Genomic DNA, 8880 nt, shown 5'->3' with positions numbered 1-8880 from the left:
TGACTGTTTTTTGTCCGGTTTTCTCGGTTGTTCGGTCATGTTTGCCGCTCTGACGCGGTTTATTATAGCTTGATGAAACAGGTTGTCGCTGATGACGTCGGCTGCACTCTACTCCCCCCATAATTGCCCCAGAGGTACGCCTAACGGACCTGGGAGGAAGCATAACTACTACCCGTGGGAACGTTACTGTCAATCCGGCACTGGAATTCTCGGAATTCGAACATTTTCGCGAGTTTTGCGCAGTGAGACGTTTGCGTAAACTCATTCATTTTCTAATTCGTGACTTCCTAATCGACAAGGACGAGCAAAATGTAGATTTTACGCCTAATCACAACAAAGTCCAACAGTCATGGAATTCTCGGTCTTGGAATTTGAACATTTTGGCGAGTTGTGCGCAGTGATACGTTTGCATAAACTCAAACTCAAGCATAATTTTGTCATCATTCACGGAGTTTCTAATTTTGAAGGAAGGTATCATCATTCAGCCTCAGTACAGATTGACATGGACGAGAAAAAAAGAGAAGATTTTACGTCCAATCACAACATACAAATTCCTAGAAAATAAAGATGTCAAAATATAGAAAAAAAGTAGTAAAAACACTTCGGATATTGCACAAGTACAGGATGGCAATGTCTGTGTGAATTTAAAAACTACTATCATTATAGTAATCGAACTTGTTTGACGAAGTAGAATACAATAGTTTATCAAATTTAATTTTTAATGTGGGATTTTCAATTTACCTAACGAAGGTTCGTGTGTAAAACCATATGAAATCAAAAAAGAATATCATAAAAATATGATATTCTTTCAAATTCCATATAATTTACAAAACAGCAAATCCTTTATTCCGTATGTACCTTTGTTCGATCTGTAGAGTGCTTTCTTTTGTATGTAACTACTAACTTGATTACTAAATCCTTCATGCGTAATTAACACGTGTTCTATTTTTAAGTCGAAAATAGAATTAGGTTCGATATAATTACAAAGCAAACACACGTTGGCTAACAAATCAATTGACTTGCTTGGGCGAAAATGAGCATGTTATAATAGTTGACTGATCATATGGAATACAACTAAACCAATCCTACACCGAGATATGAGCTCGCATATAAGCTTATACCTGTATCTCGCGTATACGTATATTTGTAGATTGTAGCAGATTACGGAAGTATCTTTCAAACGTAAGCCGGCGGATTCTGAACCTGTTGAAACTTAAAACAATATACTTACCTAATCTATAAACGGACCCCCAGTGCAAATGATACCGTCTTAATAATTAACTCCATTCCGTACGTCAGAGAAACCTCATGACTTTACTTGTTTGCATGGAACTGATTTGGCCCAACATGTTGTTCAGTACTCTCCAAGCAGATGTTGACGGGGGAAGATCGTTACCTTTTTATATATATATGCTCCGTTTTTTTAGTGGGTGGGGGTAGCGACCAAAATATATAAAAAGGTAACGATATTCCCCCATCAGCATCTGCTTGGAGAGTGCTAAACTATATGTTGGGTCAAATCAGTCAGACGAATCACAGAATAAATGTTTGTAGCTCCCTCGGGCTGTTTGTCTCCTTATGTTTCCGGAACAAAAGACAGCCTACATAAACACACGTGCTATAATGGCAAAAACAGATCCAGCTCTAATTTGTACATACAAGAGAATAGATGTATTCAACTGAAAACGCCACGGATTTTCTGACAAGTAAAAAGGGGAAGGGGCTCTTGTATATCAAGGACAAGGAAAAGTAAAATTGGTCACGGAGTCAAAAATCTCGCATCTGATAAAGATGGAATGAAATAATCTTTAAGTACATAAGAAACTTGATGCTAAACATTGCATTCATATTGTTATCTATTCTATCTAAGTTGATTACGCATACTTATAGTTTTTCCCCTCCCATGGCTACTAGTATTAGCCAGTAGCACTTTCCAAAAATCGGTTGATAAGAAACTTTCAGGTTGGCCTACTTTCATGAGATCCTATCACTGCAGCTTTTCTATATTTGGCTTGCTTCAAGCTGACCTAGTTAAATGGCGGGAAAAATCAATTTCGAATTGGTATTGCGAGCCGTAGATTCAGACGCGGATCACATAATGATGCTACTGCTATTTATCTAGCTAGTTTGTACCTAATACGTGTCGCATACTCGATATTAGGAGTTCATGTAATTCTGAAGTTTTTGGATATTTAATCCTAACCTCATCTCCCAATGACCTATTTGAGTCACTCACGACTAAAAACTACTTTCTAACCATTTAGTAACCATTTCACAACTCTAAATGTTTTTGCTTTGTTATAATTCAAATTAGTGTATATATGTTTAAGAATGTTCAAATACACAAATATGACCATACGATACAATATTCACCATCAGAAATATGATTTATATTCTTGATTGCTTGCGCATAATGAGTTAATGAGGAGAAAGAAATAGTGAATTATGAATGTAAGAATATAAAAAATAAGGACGTAACAATACAATAAAATTCTAGTATTCACAATCTGAAATAATGATTGCTTGCTCACATTATATTATTCGATAACTGAGGTTGAAGAATTTTTTAGTCATAATCATAATTTCATAAATGTAGACACATACAAGAATATTGAAACACAAGGACGTAACAATACGATTCAATACTCATAATCGCCAATATTGTTCAGTTTCTTGATTGCATGTGTTATTTTACCTTCGCCATGAAAATGGTTGTTCCAAAACGTTTTAACTTTTTCAATATTGTCTCAGCGATATAAATGAAAGCAAAAACATAATGTTTTCAATGTTTGCAAACAGAAATATGGTACGAACTTGATTGAGCCTGTTGTTTTGGTTACGTCACAAAATCATAATTGTTTTGAAATATACAACAAAGAAATGATGAATAATTTATCAACAGCATTATAACGTTTTCAATTTTAGAACCAGAAATAGTTGTGGCTACGTAATGAAATCGTAATTGTTTTAAATTTCTAGACTTTACTGTAAATTGTCATTCGGCTGCTGCATTTGTACAATAGTATAACATATATAACGTTTTACGATGTTTATGATTTGAAATATTTTATAAGCGTCGTTATTTGAAGATATCATTTTGCCTGCATTACAGAATACATCTGGTAAGCGATTACAAAATATTGGATATTTTGAGATCTTAAATTTTCGATGTTAATCGAAAACACGTTTCCTAGTCGCACTGAGTGGGAACTGGTTTAACCAAATCCCCAGAGCGCACCCCTTCTCCTAACCTTGGCCTTGGTAAGGTGCGCGGATATTCCATCGGCATTGCATGATTGTCTCATCCGTTTGGTCGAAAATTGAATGTGCCCGAGTCCGGGAGAATGCTCGCGGGCATCATAATATTAATCAAGGCTCAAGTCAGACACGGGGATGCATGGGCAGACTATATATCGATTTTATAAACCAGCCCCGACTGTGCCTGATAAATACCTTATAGTTATACCCTTATACAAAATGATAGATAGGGGTTCCAAAAACAAAAGAAACGTGACGCCGACGCCTGTATAAAGCCCGGGAAACTTGAGAGGGTGGCTGACATAATGTACCGGGTAGGGCTGCGGACCGGTACACTGTACCGGTCCAATACCGTAAAAATCGTTTCGGTACAGGTCCAAAATACCGGATCATGAAGTAACGAGTATATACCGAAATAGCTAGTTTACACCATGTATATGACTAAAGATAGGTAAATCCTACCACAAAGACGAAAAATTAGCACTGGAAAAGACGTAAACACCGTCGATTGATTTGAGATCCTCAGTCTCACGAGACATCGCGAGAGTGTGGCTGATCCAGGGTTGTGATTGGAAGATACTGACAAGTTGTCAACACTTTATTATTGTTTGTGTCATGATTGAAAAAGTGAAGAACACGTGTTAATTTGTCAAATTGTTCAGGTACAGGTACAGGTCCGGACCTGTACCTAAACCTCTGTACCGGTACTTGTACCTGTACCTGATGTTGCGTTTAGGTACGCAGCCCTAGTACCGGGGTGCCGGGTACCGCGGTTGGATTGTGCTGCGGTAGCCGTGACGTCAGGACCGCGCGGGGCCGCCCGTATGGATGACCGGCTGCCGTGAAAGCGCGCTGGGTTGCCTGGATGGATGACGTAATAGGTTGTAACTGATCCTTGCCAATCGCCCTATAGCTACCTGCGAACCGGCGCTACCTACACTACAGCTCTCGCTCGCTCTCTCCGTATCACAACAGACGGTAAGATAGACGTTTTGTTTTTCTTCTAGTCTGACCAAAAATGTCTGTGATGTATACAGATAAGCCATGGTGCCTGTAACGTTGACTGTCTCGCTGTTGATGGTTTTTATTTCGCATCGCAAATTAGCAGTTTTAAGAGAAGACGGGGCAGCCTTGGATCTGTATTCACTGTAGGTACGATATGTTCAGGTTTGACAACTGGCCGGAGTAAACAGGGAAGGCTAATAGAATAATAATTCTGGCCTTGTCGCTACGTAGTACCTATCTATATATACGTTGCTGTTGCTGCCATTGTTGTTGGACATTCATGTACTGTTAAGTATATGTTTAATGCCGTACGCGTGTAAAATTGCTTACAAAAATTTCGTTTTCCAGCGATGAATATCTTTTGTACATTTTATATATTTACAATTATATTATGCCAATGCCCTTTGCTGTTTTATTCACACTAGTGTCTGCCAACTTCCGTACTCTGTCGTGTTTTTTAAAGGGGGGCGTTGCCGTCCTTTGTGGCCAGCTAGCACGCTCAGCTAGCTGAATGGAGACTACTCTAGCGCTATAGGACAACATGTAACATGTACATTTATCATAGATACTGATTGGAACCTTCAACATCTGGATAGGCACTGCGGCGTAGTAGGAACGAGTGACGATAAAAATTGTACCCATTCAAGATGTTAATTATCATTCGGAATATATAGGACAACATTGTCGCTATAGGACAACATGTAACATGTACATTTATCATAGTTACCGATTGAAACCTTCAACATCTGGATACGCACGGCGACGTACTAGTAGTAGGAAAGAACGACGATAAAAATTGTACCCATTCAAAATGTTAATTATCCTTCGGAAGACGTCACCAGTAAATTGTCTGAATGGGCCGCAATATTGTAAGTTGTGTTGTCGTGTCGTTTTGGATATTCGAGTCACGGCACAAGCATGCCTCAAACAAGGACGTTATATTGCCGACTGAATTGCCACAATCACTGCAGACATAATCATTATCTTTCCCGGGACACCCCACGGAATTTAAAAGCGTTCGAACAAGGACACGTCGTGTGTTTTAAATGGATCATTAACACAATTAACCACTTGACGCCCTAAACAAGAGAAGGATATGCGCATACGTTATTTTACAAACCATCAGGTAGCCAAAGTGTACATTTCAAGAATATGTTTAATCACAGTACGTACAAATCATATTAAGACGCTTCTGAGAATATAACAATTTTTGTGCAAGGACTTAATGATGATGCACGATCAGATACCCACAGTGTACGACATTTAAAGAACATGTTCAATTACAGTACATACAAATCATATTATTAATTATTAAGAAGCTTCTGAGAATATAACAATTGTTTTTGTTATACAAGGACTTAATGATGATTCACGTCTTTGCAAGAAAATTAATGACCGGAAGGATCAATTTCTAATCCCGTGGATAAGGAAGTGTACAAAAATAGAAACCGATTATCGTTATGTGCGTCACCAAGTGGTTATTTAATTACATATCATCAAAATCCATCGATATTTCCTGGAGAAATATTGCAGAATGGAGAGAAATATGAGTGACACATGCAAATTGCATCATGTAATGCTCTACGTCCTTGGCAGGGATTCAGAATAGTGTAGAGGACATATACCCTAGATATATGTGTGATTTATAATAACGTATCTGGGATATTGGGCTACTGTCATATATCAGTGATTTGAAATCGTTACAAATGATTTTTGTCCCTGAAAATAATGGCTTCTATCAGCAAACAGTACTGCGAGGTTAATATGTTTATTAATTCAAATACTAAGTATGATATTGGAATCAAATGATACGTAGGAATATTTACAGTTGCAGTGATATTATCCAACATGCAATTGATATCATATAGAATGTTAGCATACAGGCAAATATTATAGTATTTATAGTTACATAAATAGCTACATAAATACCACAGAATTATATGTAGTTATACGTTTATACCCTTGTAGTGAAAACAAATTAACTCTGCTAAATTTAGTACCGTACAAAAACGTGGCTTAGGGCTACTCGTACGTGTATTCAGCCAGCTGAAAGTCAAACAGCCCCCGTATCTAGACAGCCCCCAGTAACAATGTAAACTTGCTCGTGTTACTGGATATCTGAAGACATTCCTGCCAACAAATAGAGACAAGAGTTTGTGCTAATTGCGACCCGCTTGTTGGCAGGGGTGAGGACAGGCGGTCTGTGTAATGTCGTTTTACCATCTTAGAGTCACAGTCGGGTCACAAAGGTTTGAATAATACCTGGATTGAAAAGGGTTAACTAAAAAAAAGTAACATTTGCAAAGCAAATGCATAAAGTTTACCTTCGCATGTGGTCTGCTCTGTTAATTCTTACTCAAACACATTAACATAATATATGGTGACAGGAGTCTAAATCCCTCCTACTCTGAAATTGCAAAATTATGTAAGCCAAGTCAAGTCAAGTCAATTCAACACATCGTATTGTGATTCGAATACTTGTGCATGTACATATGCAAAGACGTTGTTGTTTAATACTTCTCTGTCCTAGAAAACAAAGTGTATCAAATTTCACTGCATAATCACCACAAGTCATAGTTTGTTATCTGTTTCAGTGTAGAGCGATGGTATATCTTGAAGTTGAGTTTTGATTGAGGGTGTTTTTATAAAATGAATGAAAACACTGCGCATGATTACGCCAGGTTAAGTATCACCTGGGCGTGCTAACATTTGCTCCCGACATCACCAGAACAATCGGTACGGTGTTTTCCCACAGATTTGCTCCAAAATACCCTGGAGCATAGGTGGACACTAGTGATATACCAATAATTTACTTCATCACGGTCCAGCAACCGTACCCTGTCTCGCAAATGGAAGCTGTGCGTTACCGAAATACACATTTTATGTTACTGACTTACCTTACTGATTGTTATGATAATAGGTATCACTCCATGATGTGTCAGCTTGCTGTAGATATTTTTTGACAAAAATAAAATTGCAAAGGAAATACCTGAAAGTTTGGAATCTCCCGCTGGGGTCACGGGTTCAGAGTTCATCTTTTCATGAGGGTCAACCCCCGAGGCAAGTCAGTCGGCGGAGTGTGTGTGCTCGAGACGTCCGTTCGTGGCTGGAGGTAAACACACCGACAATCGTACCATTTTCTCCCCTTCCAGGTTCTAATATGGGCCCAGAGTAACCAGGGGACGTCGCGAGAGAAGCAAGGAAGACGGTTATCACAAACTCAGGTAAGATTTGCGCTCCTGTAGTCACGGAAGATGTCTGCCCAATTTTTGAGGGTTCAGCGACAAATATTCAGCACTGTACATACTTCCAAGTGGGGACTCTGGACAAAGGTAGACGAACTTTGGAGTCTGTGGACTATGGGACAAATCTGTTGTACTCTGGTCTGTGCATTATGCATGGGTTTTGGTGTTGACACAAATAGCATTGATCAGATAGTAGTGTCAGAGTGCGGTTGGCTTAATTAATTCAGCGGTCGGGCTAGCTACCATTAGATATGGAATAGCATGCCACGCAAAAACCTTCTGTTTTGACATGTCGAAGTTGTAGCACACACACACACAATTAGATTGTAATTGACAAGTCTAGAGCTTTGACGCGGTGATTTGTTATCCAGCACTCAAAGGCGTTTGTTTCCAATGTTTGCCAAGCACTGAAATGTGGGAATTCCGTATACATAATGCTCTTAACGTGGACTACACAAAGCGTTGAAGCATAATCCTAATCGGCGTAAACGTTTGGTGTTTGTAAAGTAGGTAGGCACAGGGAGGGGGAAGAGAAATCGTCCAACATTTACTGACACTACACAAATGCAGGGGCTAGCATGTTGTCCGTGACTCGAACATAGCCTGACATGTATTTCCTTTCATTGCCTAGCCACGGCACCTCTACAGTGTAACTACACTGTCAATGTTATGCTTTCTGCCCGGGGTGTTTTCCTTCTATTGTCCACCGTGTTTTCGTAGGAGACTCATGCGAACGCGCCAGAAGTTCTCCTTTTTGACGGCCTCTCTTTATAATTCGGAGGCATTTCCGATTGTGGGAGCCTAAGGCTAAGGTTTGATACATGTTATTTTACTTAGAAAACAAACTCAACGTCCGCTGTTGTGGAGTACAAGGCGAGGGTGTGTATAGGGGTCTTGTGGGGTAAGAATTCCGCTCTGTTGTAGACATAAGTGACGTCATATATCCGTCGGAAGCTGTAATCTATGGTAGGAGGTATGGTGGGGTTGGCCGGACATGCATATGACTCGTGTCGTACAAAACGTGTCATCATGACATGAGTCTTCGTAACGGCTACTATGCAAAAAGTAGGATACTGTAAATGTTGAAATATTTGCGGTGATCCTATTTTTGTGGTTTGCGCAGTGCCTTTTGTTTACTACAGTATAATTTCGAATGCGAACTTCGAAATTTGTAAAAAAAAAAAGTGAAAAACTCACCCACCCACTCCTATCACGAAATCCACGCGAAGATATGTCAATTTACAGTGTCTACGATGGAGGCTATTTTGGGATCTCGCTATTTCCTGTCGATGTGAGTCATCCTTCATTGTCAATGGCATTTCCTCGCCCCCGAAACGTCAGAAACCTACGCAATTGTAAGGTCTGTGAGCTT

The 8880-nt window shown here is 39.3% G+C and overlaps 1 protein-coding gene across 1 annotated transcript in view; it reads left to right on the top strand.

Annotated features, from left to right (window-relative positions):
• Positions 1–4156: 4156 nt before the first annotated feature.
• LOC109487074 (neo-calmodulin-like) overlaps positions 4157–8880 on the top strand; it is a 35745-nt gene continuing 31021 nt past the window's right edge. The window contains exons 1-2 of the mRNA XM_019791034.1: positions 4157–4236; positions 7416–7487. The gene's annotated coding sequence lies outside the window, so the exon portion shown is untranslated. The remainder of the gene's footprint in view (positions 4237–7415; positions 7488–8880) is intronic.

The sequence above is a fragment of the Branchiostoma belcheri genome, unplaced genomic scaffold (assembly GCF_001625305.1).
Source record: "Branchiostoma belcheri isolate BF01 breed outbred unplaced genomic scaffold, Haploidv18h27 scaffold85, whole genome shotgun sequence".
In the NCBI taxonomy this organism is placed as follows: domain Eukaryota; kingdom Metazoa; phylum Chordata; class Leptocardii; order Amphioxiformes; family Branchiostomatidae; genus Branchiostoma; species Branchiostoma belcheri.
The sequence above is the reverse complement of the archived record's forward strand: the minus strand, read 5'-3'. Positions and strand labels throughout refer to the sequence as shown.